The 16,268-nt window shown below is 35.5% G+C and overlaps 1 pseudogene; it reads left to right on the top strand.

Annotated features, from left to right (window-relative positions):
* Nucleotides 1-520: 520 nt before the first annotated feature.
* LOC112664974 (translationally-controlled tumor protein-like) lies at nucleotides 521-1,082 on the top strand (annotated as a pseudogene).
* The last annotated feature ends 15,186 nt before the right edge of the window (nucleotides 1,083-16,268 follow it).

The following is a 16,268-nucleotide window of genomic DNA, read 5'->3' as shown; positions in this document are numbered from 1 at the left end:
GCTTGACTGGAAAGCCAATGATTAAGATGGAAAGGATCTTCAGCATGGGCCTTTTTAAGTACCATTGAAAACATTTCAGTTCTTTCTGCCAGCCAGGGAGAGAAACACACACACACACAAACACACACACACACACACACACACACACACACACACACACACACAGATGCATTTATTATGATTATTTGCCCTTGACAGAGAAAGGGATTAACAAAGAGATTAAATAACTTGTTCCCCTTTCACAAGTATTATAATCAGAATCAAAATTTGAATTTGGTCCACCTGGCTCCCAAAGTATGTGTCTTTATTTGCTCTGCAATGCTGTCAAAAGAAGCAACAAAAAAAGATACTTTTGCATTGAAAATGGATTTTTGGACAATCAACAGCATTTAAAAGAAAGAAACTTAAGCTTTTCTAATTGCTCCACTACCCCTGCCAGCCCCGGGCCAGCACAGCACTTGCTCAGAGCTCCTAGCTCCTGCTAAATTAGTGCCACAGTTGTTTCTCTCCAGCCACCCTCATGATCATCTACTGGGACCTCATCAGCCAAGATGAGATGCTTTCCTACATCTACAAGATCTGAGACATCATGGACAAAGCTATGCCTGGAGGTGGAGGAGATGGTGGTCAGTAGGACAGAGGGTAACATTGATAACTCATTCATTGTTGGAGATGCCTCCACTGAAAGCCCTAAGGGCGAAGGTATGGAAAGCACAGTAATCACTTGTGTTGATATTTGTTTTGAACCATTATTTGCCAGAAACCAACTTCACAAAAGAAGCCTACAAGAAGTACATCAAAGATTACATGAAGTCAATCAAAGGCAAACATAGGCCAGAAAGCATAATGATGGGGGCTGCAGAGCAAATCATGCATATCCTTGCTAATTTCAAAACTACCGGTTCTTTATTGGTGAAAACATGAATCCAGATGGCATGGTTGCTCTGCTGGACTACTGTGAGGAGAGTGTGACTCCATATATGATTTTCTTTAAGGATGATTTAAAAAATGGAAAAATGCTAATGAATTGGGCTATTACTTTGGATGTTTTACCTGTTTTCATAACTGGCCGCTGCTCTTAATCTACACAACACCAGGATTTAGACAAATGGGACTGATGGCTTCTTGTGCTCTTCATTTATTTTGCCCTTGATTTATTTGGAGCAGTGGCATTGTTTTTAAGAAAAAAAAATGTCATGGAGATTGTCTAAAAATAAAATGCATTTAAACTCAAAAAAAGAGAGAAAGAAATAAACTTAGGGAAAGACCTTCCCTCTGAGGAGCCTTAGGCTTCTTTATAAAATATAAGTGTTAATGGTACTTAGTAATCATTTTCTAAAGACTAAAATGAGAAGAGTTTTAATACTTTTATTTTGTGAGAGGTAGAACTCATTACTTGTTGGAGAGTGTGAAAACTATTATAGTTAAAAAAAAAAATAGAAGCATTCAGGAAAGTAATGAATTCTAATTCAATAGGATAAGCCAGGCATGTACTAATAGGGTTCAGTCTATTTCCTTCACTCAGGAATGATTAAATATCTGACCAATGTCATGTAAAGTTTGTTTATGTTTTCAATGAAACACTTTTTAACCTACAATCTTCAGTGCTATATTTATTTATATTTATAGGTAGATGAAAATAAGACATTTGGTTTTGTCTGGAAAAAAGCTTGTAACTTAGTTAGGAATAAAACATGCTTGAGAAAAACCTGAAGAGCAATTTTAAGTTAACAACGTATGCAAAATAAAACAATCAGAACATGTAATATAGTCAACATACTAATTGAAAAAATCCCTTTAAAACAAACATAGCATTATTAGCAGTATCATGTGAAATACCACATAATCACCAAGTAATTCAAGGAGATGCCATAAAAATGAATGGAAAGGAAAACTGACCAGTTTACGTTTTGGTTCAAACATAACAAATCCTAGAATTCAAGAGATAAAGGAAAACTAGTGATTTAAGTCCTAAAGAGCAAACCAATTTTATTTGTCATGCTGAAACTTAATTGCTTAATTCACCGTATCCCTATGATACACTCATCTAACCTCCAGCTCTTTAGATAATCACACTGTATTTTTGCATCATTCATTTGAATATATGTCCATAAATGGTTAAACCATTTCCCTGAGAAAGCTTGACTTCCTAATGCTTATTAAAGCTCATTCTAACTTTTTCATTATCAGAACTTTGAGAGGTGTAATGAGGATTCTGAGTAAAATCAATTGTGTGCTGGATGTGCAATTATTGGGATCTTTAGCATATATGCAATAAGTAAATAAGAAGGGTCTTGCTGTGAAGGGATTCAAAATATAATAGATGATGGAACTGCAATTGAGGAAGCAGATTATTTCTTACCAGGTGTTGTGGGAATATGGAACCACACTGTAGTTGTTTTTGTCTTTTTTTTTTTCTTTTTGGTTTTTTACTTCATATTCTCTGAAACAATTGGAAAATTCCCCAGGAATAACATTAAGAAAAATAATTTATGCCACACAAATCATTAAACCATAAGCAACTTCATTAAGCAGCTTCCCATTGGTAGCCTGAACTAAAGCAGCTGGCATGACGGTTGGATATTGAAGAAAAAATAAAATTTCTTTTGCAATCTAAATTCCTTCTCTCAGATCTATAATGAGTTCCTTTATTTAAAGTGACCGGAGGAAAATAAACCAGCCTATAATTAATGCTAACAATTGGAGTCTGAGAAAATTCCAATCAGATGTTTGCTTTAAAAGGGCCCTGGATGTTTTATGATAATAATTAATAATTATTATTAATAATAATATGGCTAGTATTTACTGCATGCTTACTGAGTGCTAAACACTGTTCATTTTCTCAATGTTTTATTTCTATTAACTCATTTAGTGTTCATAAAAACTCTAAATAATATCAGGGCTGGGATGTCTGACTCCTGATTTCAGCTTGGGTCATGATCTCAGGATAGTGAGAGCAAAGCCTGTCTAAGGTTCCATGCTCAGCACAAAGTCTGCCTGATATTCTCTGCCTCTCCCTCCCCCTCTGCCCTTCCCTCAACTCTCTCCCTCTCTCTTGTGTGTGCTCTCTCACTCTCTCAAACAATAAAATAAATAGTGGAAATGCAGAATGCTTTGTTTAGGAAGGATTAAAAATGTATTTTCTTTCTTTAACAGTCTTTCTCTCGCCCTGTCATGGAGGATTTTTATTTGCTATTTAACATTGGACTTCCTTGTACCTGGGGAATCAAGCCTGAACATTATCCTCCTCGTAAGGATGTGGCAACTGAGTACAAAAAATACAGAACTTTCACTGGACATGATAGCTGGTTTAGAGAGGGGAACACGATGCATAGAGCTAGTGGAACATGATGAGACTTTGTTGGTAATTCTGGGAAGAAGATTCTCTTTTCTCATTGAACTTGAACATTGGAGGATATGAGGTCATACCTGTTGCCACTATCATCCTTCCATGTGAACCGAGTCTAAAAGCAATGAAGTAGGAGACAGAACCAAAAGAAGGCAACAGAAACTGTATATGTGAGATATTTTGAATTCCTGGTCATGATAGACCTTTCTTCAGATTTCCCAATTAAATTATCCCATAATTCCATGTTTGGTTGATTCTAGCTTTAGGTAAGTGCTAGGTCTATCTGAGGCAGAAAATGGTCCTCTCCCTCATAAAAATTGTACAGATCCTAATCTCCAGAACCTAATCTCCATAACTACAGAACATGTAGTTATGTCATATGTAATTAAGATAAAGACCTTAAAATTGGGAGATTTTCCTGGATTACCTAAGTGGACTCAAAGTAAAAACAAGGGCCCATATAAGAGCGAGGAAGAAGCAGGAGACTCAGAGTCATAGGAGTTGTGATGACTGATACAGAGGTTGAAATGATGTGGCGCCATGAGCCAAAGAACTCAAGCAGCCTCTAGAAACTGGAAAAGGCATTTTCCCCTAGAGTCTCTAAAAGGAAACCTGCTGATCTATTTCAAACTTCTGACGCCTAGAACTCTGAAATAAATTTGTGCTGTTTTAAGCCACTAAGTTTGTGGTAATTTGTTATAGCAACAATAGGAAACTAATATAACATCCCTTGCAGAATGAGTCTTGACATACATTTATACCAGGATATAAGGTAGAAAGTCATGATTTATTTAAATATGAAAGAAAAAAGTGGAGGATTTTCTGTCAGTAAACCAAACATATTTTTTTTTCTATTTTCTATGTCTTTCTGTCAAAATACACTTCTAGGAAGATGGTTATCATTAACTGCCATTTCATTATTAGTATTTGATTATAATTTTGCACAATACTCAAGCTTTTTATCTGTTCTTAAGAATTTACTGTCAGTACCACTTTTTGAATAAACTGTGATATCTAGTGATACAGCCACTTAGAGAGACTCTAAAGTTTCAGGAACAGACTCATTAGAACAGCTATTCTCAACTTTTCTTTTGCTCCTTCCACCCTGAGGAATACTGCACACACCAGAAACAGTAAATTTCAAGCATGTGGGCCTGTTTCCTTCCACCTCCCATTGTGAGTCTGATCATTAGTAATAACCGCTTATTGTAGTCTTTGCATCAAAATGAGAGCAGAGAGGTGTAAATCCCTATCTCTGTTAACTTGGCTGCAGAAGAAAAGTTTCAGGACATGTATGTACTTAGAATCCTAAGTGTTAACTAAGTTCCTTGCTGGTAATATCTGAAAGATTACTGCTAGGAATATATTTGCATGAAGGATGCAGAAGACTGCTAATAAAAGTCATCCTTAGGGAAGAACGGGATCCCTATATCTTGCTTGAGGAGAGAGGTAGTCCTAATGATAGCATAGGATGTTTCACTCAGTTTTGTTCTCTGGGTCCATCCCCATGGGCTAAGATCTGGTTCTGTAAAGGAAGAAGCTACAACTCCAAAAAGAATGAAATGGCATGGGATGTCTTCAGAGGAAATAAACATGAGAGAGTAGTATTATAAACTGGAGCATTGGCACTGTCACTGGAGAGTTCAGTCATCAGCAGAGAGCCTTATAATAGTCATCTTTGATACACTGATGGCTGAAGTGCTTCAGAGTGGAGTGGAAAACACACTGGGATGCCCAGTGAACACACCTCCAACAAGAGCAGAAGCTATGATAGGACAGGGAAACAAATAAGCCAAGTTCTATCCTTGAGAGAACATGGTGGAGAAGAAGAGGATGATTTTAAGGTTTCAGCAGTTTTTAATGGGAAATAGAGCCAAATGTGTGTGTGTACACAACACACACACACACACACACACACACACACACACTATTCATGTAGCTTGAGTTTTCTTCTAAGGATGAAATTAAACATAGCTACTAATGTGTGTTTTTGTCCTTTCTTCTAATTTACTTTCTCATATGCCTATAAACAGCTCAAGCCCCACCTCAACCCTGAATCTCTCTGGTATATGTACATAGGCATAAACTTTTATTTGAGTCATTGAATTTCAGCCATTCATTCTTTTTATTATTTCAAGGAAGATTTATTACATAGTAGTAGCAGCATAAGAATAAACGATGATTACCAAGGTAGAGAGTGACTTCCACTCCAAGGGTAGGAATGGGTTAAGCTTTCCCATAGTGAGGCAAAAGAATTTGTCCAAATTCAGAGACACTGTACATTTCAAGGCAGAGGGAGAAAGTGGCAGTGAGTAGGTGTGTATTGCTGATGGCTGGTTGGTGATAATAAGAAATAAGGGCAGCAAAAAATTAGCTAATATTTTTCTACATGTAAAGCAAATTTGTTGTTGTTAGTAATAAGGAGTTAACATTCTTGCTCAGTCAGTGATCCTATAGAAGCACAGCATGGAGCCTCTAAGGCTATGACTACTAGGAGCAAAACAGTATCTTATCAGGCAAGGAAGAACAGAAATCCAATAGCCAACAATGTCTGGGGATCTGACAAGCTGTTAATTCTTCTCTCTGTTAGCAAAAATTCCCTTTCATATATCATGGGTATTTAAAAATAGTTTAAAAGGGAAAAAGATAGATTAAAAGGGAAAAAGAAGCAAGGAAGAAAGAAAACCAGGATGACCTTAAAGTTCCCCACAGCTTGACTAAACTTTAGGCAGTCTCTTTTGACTATAGGCCCTTGACCCCTTTTTCTTAGAGCACTTACTTGAGAAAGCTTGTAATTATAAATCCGTTCTCTTGCTTCTTTGAAATATAAATTGTCTGCAACCCAGGTAATGTTTTTCTCAAGGTCCTGGTAGCCATCCTTTTGAAATATAATCATCAAGAAGCATAAGGCCTATATCTCTTAGTTTCTGAAAGAAAGTGGGAGCTGAACTTTGATGAGGGACAATTAACAAACACAGGTAGCCTAATCACATTGGCCAACCTCCCCACTAATGTCCTCTAGTACTTTTCCATTAGTTCATCTCAGCATATAAAAATCCTCCCACCTTTTTGTTTCAGCAGTTGAATTAAATCTTTCCTACTAAAATAGTACTGACCTCTATTACAGTCTTGAATAAAGTCTTCCTTGCTTTTTAACTGGTCTGGTGCATTTTCTTTTCCTTTTACACAGGAAGTGAGAATTCTAATTCATAATTTGGAGGTCTGGGCTCACACTTTCTATAACTTTGGCTCTGTTCTTAGCTCCATGCATTCAGTCTGTTCTTATCTAATTGAAATATTGCTTGAGTTTAGTTCCATGTATTTCTCTTAAATGCGAAGAGACCTGCATTTTTAGAGTGATTACAAAATAGAATTAGACCCAGGAAACATCTCAACCAGTCAGAACCTTTGGCTTCTCTTTTGTTTACCTTTTCCCAAGCTTTCTTCCTAGCCATCAATCCTCTTACATTCATTTATTAGCAAGTGTTTATTGAGCAGTTGCTGTATGCCATGTGCTATAAGTAGCCTCATGTATTGTGTCCTAAATCCTGTGTACGCTGTGGTACACACCTCTCAAAATTAGAATATTTTGTAATCCCTCAGAAAGACATGTGTTTTTTTATAAAGATAATAAATGCTTTCTTAAAACTTGCTTTATCAAAGTACGACTGGCATGTAATAAGCTGTACATATTTAATGAATATAACTCAATGAGTTTGGGAATATGTATATACCTGTGAAACCATCACTACCATCAGGGCCATAAACATACCCATCATCTCCAAAAGTTTCCTCCCATCCTCATTATTATTATCATTTATTTTTGTATATGAGGCTACAGAAGTTAACATAAAATTTACCTTCTTAACCAATTTTAATTATACAATACAATATTGTTATGGTTGGAAGGAAAATTTTTCCTCTGCCATACATGATTCTTCTGACTGGTTGAAGAATTAAATTGGTGTGAGATAGATGAACAGGAGTTAATCAAATTTAATTACATACTTATGAGAAATTCACATAAACATGAGAAATTCCAAAGACAGGCAATATGAGGTATATATGTCATTCTCAGTTAAGAGGAAGGGTGTGGTACTCCAGGGCTACAAAAGGAAGTTTGTATGGTACATTTGTTATGGTATACATATGTTATGGCATTTGTATGGTACACAAATGTTTGCTGGGCCATTCAGAAACAGTGGTATATAGAGAGGACTTTGATCAAACAGGCCTTGCTATGTTCCTCCCTGTCTACCATACTAGTTCATATTATTCTAATTTATGGTGATAGCCCATGCTGAAACAAGTTCTCTACCTAATGTTTTTAGGGAATTGGGGGTGGGAGAGGCAAAAATAAAAAAATTCTTGAGTCTTTCTGTTCCTTAAAAAGAATCAGCATAAAATAATCTACATGCTAAAGAAACACATTTTGGGGTGGCAAGTTTTGTTCTCTAACATTAACTGTAGGCACCATTATGTATAGTAGATCTCCAGAACATTATTTTACCCCACCTCTGTTGAACTTATTTATCTTGTATAACTGAAATTTTATCCTCTTTGACTATCACGTCTCCATTTCCCCTCCCTCCAGCTACTGGAAACCACCATTATACTCTTTCCTTCTGAGTTTGACTATTTTAGATTCCATACATAAATGAGATCATACAGTATTTGTTTTTCTGTGGTCAGGCTTATTCAATTTAACACATTGTTGCCTAGGTCCATCCATGTTGTCACAAATAGTATTATTTTCTTCCTTTTAAAGGCTGAATAATATTCCATTATATGTATATACCATACCTTGGCTACTGTGGTTAATGCTATAGTGAACGTGGGAGTGCAGATATCTCTTTAAGATCCTTATTACAATTCCTAAATAACAAATTCATAATCTAAAGGAAGGACATACAACTGATTAATAAAATAAATCAAGGACAGGTGGCATTAAATATCTACCTAGAAAAATACTGTGTACACAGTTATGTGCTCAATCCTCCTTACCAATAAGAGATACTATTATACATTATTAAAGATGTCTACTTTACTGATGTAGGATCTAGAAGCATTTTTCTGTAATTCCCCACTCTTTTGAATTTATTCCTCTTATTTTCTATGACAAGGAAATGAGAGTGGTTATCAGCTTGGCATTTTGTTGATTAAATCAAGTTTCCACAGCAATGTAAGTCAAAAATATTTTCCCCCAAAGAAAACCTTTAATAGCCTATCATTCATGTTTAAGGAGAGAAGTAAAGAAGAAAAAAAAAAAAACCTACATTTTGTAAGAGGAAGATAAAATTCGATTGTGTTCAAGTATTTCAAGCATAAAACCTTCTGAAATCCACTGTCATTTAATCATTCTGCTCTATAGAAGTAAACTGTTTCCTGTTTGAAAAGCAATGAACTCTTTCAGACCTCAAATGAGAGGACAGTGTTATTTATCATTAATCTTCTGGATTAGGCTTGAGGTGTTTAGGGTTCTAATACATCCAATTATCCCTCTGGGGTTGTTTTCTATTCTTAGGAGAGCATTTTGAAGTTTTATGACAATGCCTTATCCAAGGAAAAGAAGAAAATATAATGTAAATATTTGAGTATTTCACAAGCTAGTATCTCTTTGGTTTTAGCAAATGGCTTTGGCAAGTTTCCTCACATAATGACAGTACTCTAGCACAAATACAAAATCCACAGTACCAAGGGCCGTGGAGCAAGAACTTCCTAGTTGTATAATAAACCCCATCTATTACTGATACTCTTTTAGGAACTAAATAAAACAATCTTTTTAGCATTTATACCTCGTTATTATAAGTTATTGCAGCATTGATATACAGATAGGTAAGAAAGCAGTTTGATATAATAATTAAGATCATGGAATTTGGAGTAATAGGTATCTGAGAATACATCCTACTTATAATTTAATTCTTGTGTGACCTTGGGTAAGTAAGCCTCTGAGACTATTTTATCATCCATAAAAGATAGCTGTTGAAACCCACTTCTGGGGGATCCCTGGTGGCTCAGCGGTTTGGCACCCGCCTTTGGCCCAGGGCATGATCCTGAAGTCCTGGGATCGCGTCCCACATGGGGCTCCCTGGCTCCCTGTATGGAGCCTGCTTCTCCCCCTGCCTGTGTCTCTGCCTCTCTCTCTCTCTTTCTCTCTCTCCCTGTGTCTCTCATGAATAAATAAATAAAATATCAAAAAAAAAGAAACCCACTTCTAAGTATTATTCAAGGACCTGGGTATACCTAGTACAGTGTCTGGCACATTGTCGTATTACATAGTTAAATAATTGACAACTCTGTTTATTATGTTGATCAGGTAAAGGTTGATCTGAAGTTGTCATACCATCATAAGAGAAACACAGGATTGGAAAATAAGACAGGTTGTAATCTTATTAGTAATAATACTGGACTTCACAGGAAAGCCATTTTGAGCTCTGTCTCTTTTAAATGAAGTAGATTTCAGGTCTCTCCTGGATATCAGTTCTGTCATTGAGGAAATTAGGAAATCAACCAGCCTAATCTGATAATAATGAAAATATGTGATTTATCTTGAAAAAAATGTACTCACTTCAAGGCAAGAAAAAGCCTCAGCACTTAGGATTATTAACAAAAGTAGCCGAACAAGCATATGAATTATAAGAGAAAATAATCAAATCAGTAATACTCAGTTTATGTGTTTTCTCTTCCTTGGCAACATGAGTTTGGAGAGATGGTGGAGGACAGATTAAAAATTGGTGTCTCGGGATCCCTGGGTGGCGGAGCGGTTTGGCGCCTGCCTTTGGCCCAGGGCGCGATCCTGGAGACCCGGGATCGAATCCCACGTCGGGCTCCCGGTGCATGGAGCCTGCTTCTCCCTCTGCCTGTGTCTCTGCCTCTCTCTCTCTCTGTAAGTATCATAAATAAATAAAAAAAAAAATTAAAAAATTGGTGTCTCAAAAGAATAGCATAGTTGGAGTTTGTGGGTAACAGATAAGAAAGTCTTCTATAATCTCAAAAGAAAAATTTTATTGCCATGTCTCTATCCAAAGGATAGAATCCCTTTAAGACCAAAAAGTCTTGAAGCATTCTTCTATCAAAGGATGTGTTAGTGTAACTATTCTCAGAAGAAACCATAGGAGACAGTTCAGGGTAGCAGTTAAGAAGAACACAGGCTCAGATACCAAACTTGCTTTGGTCTAGTCCTCACTGTGACACTTACTGGCTACATGACTCTGGACAAGTTTCCATTCCTCTCTGTTTCCCAATTTTTAAATATTAGGAATATAAATGGAGAAACACCAATCCCAAGTGATTGTTTTTGTATTGGATGAGTATGTGAAGGCTACTCTCCCAGGACCAGGAAGGAGAGAGGTATCTTATCACTAGAAATAAAGAATTGGAGCTAAGAAGAATATATAAACAAATATTATTGCTTCTTCACTAATTTACTATACCAAGCCCAAACTTCTTTGTCTTGTCAATACTTTACAAACTTAATGTTTTTTTTTTTTTTTTTTTTGTGTGTGTGTGTGTAAAGGTATAAAAGCTGCCTGCTTTAGTCACTTCATTGAGTCCCATATTTTGGGGGTGGGCTCTCATACATACAAAATTAAATTTATCTTATGTCAGTTTAATTATTAGACCATGCTAAGAGAAGAAAGGAAAAGCTTTCCTCCTATACACATTAGATGTATATACAGATAGGTATTTGAATTGCATAGCCTGGCCTCATAATAATTCCATAGCTATATCTCTATGTAGAGTAAAACTGTATGGTTCACAACTCCTGCTTCTTAGGAGGCCATGCTTTGCATAGCATGACTCTGGATCCTTAGGCACAAATAATTACTCAGAGACTGGATCTAGTCCAAGGGCAGAGAATCCACAGTATAATTTTTAAAAGATGATCTATGTCATGTAACAGAAATGATTTGGGCCAACAATCAGGCTCCTTTATAAATCTGAACCAAGAATATTTGGGTCCATTAGCTTTAGGAGGTAAAGTAAAGGATACTGTGAAAGAAAGTTTTGTTCCATGGCAAGCTGTGTTAATTACATATTAATCACCTTAAGTGTTTATTTGCTGAAAGGACCCACAGGACTTAAAGAGTTTATATATAATAGCTTAATTACAGGCAAAAAAGTATAGGGCAGCAACAGCAAAAGAAGAGCATACATTGAGAGGGGCACAGAGAGCTCAGGCAGAGGCTTCTTAGCTTTCCTTCTTTTGGATTGGTTCACACAGAACCCACTCTTTCTCTAGGTTCCATATTATCACTAGTGTGCATACAAAGCACCTCAGCACCAAAAAGTCCAAAGTCAACTCTTGGAAGAGATCTTTTAGAACGAGTTATCTGACCAGCCTTAACCATTGAAATGCCCCTAAGCCGAATCATAAATTCAATTATTGTTGGTAAACAATGCTGACATCCTTCTCATGGATGCATGATCACAGAACATCATATATGTTTAGTTAAAACATTCCATGGTGTTATTCAGGTGCCAGTAGTTTTAGAGATAAACATGTAATCGGTAGACCAATTGAAATTAACCCTAGTTATGCATAGGTTTTAACTATAATTGAGTACAAATTATGAGTAAACATAGGAAGCCATTCAGTTGAAAGGAAAGCATAGAGGAAATAGAAGCTAAAAGTGAAGAAGAGTGAGCAAAAAGTGGAGACTGAAGGAGACACATATTTTTAGTACATTCCCCATATTTAATGAATTTCCAGATTTCATTCTATTTTCTCTTTATTCAAGTAAGCTCAGTAAGTACCTGTTTTCTATAAAAGAAGACAAAAATAATACTCTAGGTAGATCTTTCTAGACATGGCAACTATTGTGTCACTGATCTGGATTTCTGAGACAAATGTTAAGGTTTAATGGGGGCCAAATAAGTCATACCCCATTAACTACGGGATCTTAACTAACTGAAATTTACTGTGAGAGACATCAAAATATTCCTTTACTACAAGGAAGCAGGGAAAATAGGATAGGGTAGGATGTAAATTCTCTCAACAATTCTCAAAGTAAAAATCCAGAAATATGAGTTAAGCCTGACAGTTTCCTAAGTCAATCTCAGTAATCAGATAAACCAATCCTCCTTCCTTGGGAAACCATGAGTTAGAAATAGAGAAAAAGACTCAAAGAGTTGTTGTAACTAAAGTCCTCTGAAGAAGTGTAAGAACAGGGTTCCAAAATAAGGGAATATAATTGACATGTTAGAAAATACTAGTTATCTGTTAAAGTATCATGGACAGGAATTTAGCTTTAACTGAATTCTATTTATTCCTCTCTTCCTTGAGAACTGGCCCTGGGAGTTACCTCAAATTCATCCACATATATTAGAAGGACAGAGAGCACTCCAACCCACCCAGAGTAATTTACCTTACATAAAACACTGAAAGTGAAATTCTAGATAATGAAGGTGGCACCATATCCCCTATGGCAGCCTTTTGAGTTTAGAGGAGGCAAATATATGCTATTGGAAATCAGCCTGCCATTTTGCACTTTTGTAGTAAATAAAAAACTAGTTTCAAACTTAATTCATTGAATGTTCAAGAATTAATCAGCTTCCCTTCACATTGGTTTCCCATTTATCTCTGTGCGTCCAAGATTCTTTCTGACACCACAATTAGGGAAGCTGAAATACTGAAATAAAAGCATCTACTAAAGTCACTTCTCTTCAGTTAGGAACACAAATTATTAGGGGAAATTTAGAAGACTGCCTGCAGAGATGTGTCTTCCAGTTCCTTGTTACAGACTCTTTTAATAGAATATCCCTAGGGGTACTAATTGGCTCTCCTGGGGTGCCTAGCCCTACACCACACCAGATTTCTTCTGTTTGTTGTCCATGTTAAGAAGCGAAAAATAAAGTTTTGGTTTCAAAAGGGAATGTGAATGTTAAGGAATATCAACAGAAGAAAATGTATGTAATATAAAAACTGACTTAATCATTTAGGAACACTGATCTAATACTAAACTTCCAGCTTAACAAATAACTAGAATCAAAACAGAAAGTTAAAAAAACAATCAGTGCTAAAGTCTTCATTGTAAATAAATGGCATTCAAAAGATTCTGTTGCATTCTTACATTTGATAATGTTAGGAAATTAGTTTAAATATTTTTATTTAAATATAGTGATAATTTAAATTTAAAATAAAATATATAAATTTCTAAAATTTATGAAGGTAAATGAGATATAGTCTATGCAGCAAAGTAAAGAAGATAGACAAAACAACAAATTTGATCTTATTGACTCACCTCTGCATGGTGGTGGCTATAGTTGGGTGATCTGCAGGGATGGAAGACCCTCATTTCCACATAAGTGCATTCTCCATTTCCATATAGAAGCGAGCCTGGCAAGGGGGCCCTTCTATGAAACTAACTCCAAAAAAAAAAAAAAAAAAAAAGAAAGAAACTAACTCCAGCTTGCTGAGTTCATGAACAGTAGGGATACTTTTAAATCTGAAGTTCCCATGTACTACTGCTATAAACTTACAACTCGCCTTCCTCGTCTATGGTCAACCTTTTTTTTTTTTTTTTTTTTTTTCATTTTCTGTACTAGTTTTAAAATACTTAACTGTACTAGGCATTTTGCCATTTACTATAGTTCAATTCTTCTGGAAACCTATGGTCAAGAATGGCCAGTGGTTTTATCCATTTTTTCTTATTAGCCCAAAGCTCTTATGATTCCCATAATCACTGGTTTTAACCTGTGTTAGGCCAACCCACTAATTTTACATTCATTCATCTTTTCTCTAGGAAATTTGAAAGTTTTAACATATTACACTAAATGAACACTTTTTATTTTGTTGTGTCTTTAATTCTACTAAATTATGACATCCCTGATATTGATATCTTCCTTTCATATTTCTGTTCTTATTCTTCTAGATGCATCATGTTTATTGATAATAATAAGCTATGATATAATAATTCCTATAACAAGTATAAATTTCCTCTCAACATTTCCAGTAATTTCTCAACTCTTAGAAATTTTTGTTTTGCCCATCTGTCCTATATGTAGTCTAGGTATGTAGAGTAGAACATGTGCTCAAACACAATATACAAGCAGGATATGAAACTAAAATAAACAATGTACTGAGTTTTGAGATAAAAATGAGTAGAACATACATAGATAAGCATAGAAAACAGACTGGAAGTAATACATTTAAACATTATCTGTGTTGCTATCTTGGTGGCAAGAATAACAAGTTTTAAATATTCTTATTCTTTGCATTTTAATAGTTCTGTATTTTCTATACATATTATTTCTACAATATAAAATAATACATAATATGTACACATATAATATGTAAATAGAATATTTAAAAAAAACAATATGCCAAGCAAATGCAATACATAAATAGGAACATATTTCTCAATCAGTCCTGAAATAGGTTAATTTAAAAACATGGTATAAAAGTTATTTCATTATAGCAGAAATAGTGAGTTTACTTCCTGGAATGAACCAGACATATAGAGCTTTATAACTCAGAACAAAGCCACTCTGGTGATCTCTCTTTGAACATTCCTTTTTACTTCCTATCAACATTAACAGAAGAATAAATATACTCAAACTTCTTTTTCTTCGTTGCCATGTTAGGTGTATAAAGTCCTAAGTTTTATGAATATCATGAAGCATATAAAAGTAAATACATTCAAATCAGTACCACATTTCAGCCCTCTAACCAAAAGAAAAAAAAAAGTACACCCTAACTGAACAATCTTAACTGAAAAGACTTTTGAGATGTGGTGATATTATTAACTGTACTACAACAAAATCCTGAGTTATTGGCTACCCTCAAGTCTAAAGTAAGGCATCCCATATTGTGATTTATAATTTTAAGTGCTCTGAACAATCATTCTGCCCAAGAAAATTGAAATCAAATCTATCACAGACAATTAAGGTAACCAATCAATGCTTCTAAGAAAAAGACAATTCCCCAAAGTAGGTCAAAACAGCTTAACAACACCACCCAAATGAAATACGTTCATACCTTCTTCTCACTTTGTGGAGACACAAATTTGAATTATCATTGTCACAAAATGCTTTATCACCTAAATGCAAAGGATAAGCAATCTGTAAAAAAGCAATGCAAGAGAAAGCTACTGTTGCATTTTAATAAAGAACATTAAAAGTAACATCTGGGTTGCACATATCAGCCTTTTTTTGATTCAAAGGTAAATTACTTTTACAAAGGGACAATAGCTCTAACTTCCACCACTAGTGAAGGAAGAAAATACAGAAAAATAACAGTTATTAGAAGCATTATTTATAAATGTGTAAGTAATGTTCACCTTGAGATTTTGTGGCATATCTTAAGGAGCTAACAAGTTGCATGAAGTTAAGAGAAATAGTCAAACAGAAATACTCAGACACAGGCCCCTTTCTGCCACCAGCCATCTTCTTACTGAACTTGATGTTTACCATTGCTCCCAAAACTTGGCCCATCTTTCTTTCATTCACATTACTCCACCTATTCAAATTTTAGTCACCTTTCAAGAGAAAGATTAAGACTCATCTCTTTCTTGAGGTTGTTTCCTAAAACACCCTAACAGATCTCCACCCTTTCCATCCCCTGGGCACCTCTCATTAGAGCATAGCAATCTGTGCAGATGGAGGTATCTTTGATTCCTGTATACATATAGACCTACTATGAGCTTTGTAAGCTGCTTGCAGGCAAACATTCTTTGTATTTCTCTGAATCCCCACTTTGCCTAATAGACTGTTTCTGATCATGTGACAGCCTTGAGTTATAGCTACATCTCTCTCCCTATGCATCTGTTCTCATTCAGTCTTTATTTCAATTATTATCAGCTGGCCACAATCTGTCAGTTTTCTAGGTTCCAGGAAGCATCAGGGAACAAGTGAACTATGGTCACAGTTCAACAAGGGAATGAGGGAATTCATAGTCTCATACAAGAGACTTTCCTCC

Source organism: Canis lupus, chromosome 17 (assembly GCF_003254725.2).
Source record: "Canis lupus dingo isolate Sandy chromosome 17, ASM325472v2, whole genome shotgun sequence".
NCBI lineage: Eukaryota > Metazoa > Chordata > Mammalia > Carnivora > Canidae > Canis > Canis lupus.
The sequence above is the reverse complement of the archived record's forward strand: the minus strand, read 5'-3'. Positions and strand labels throughout refer to the sequence as shown.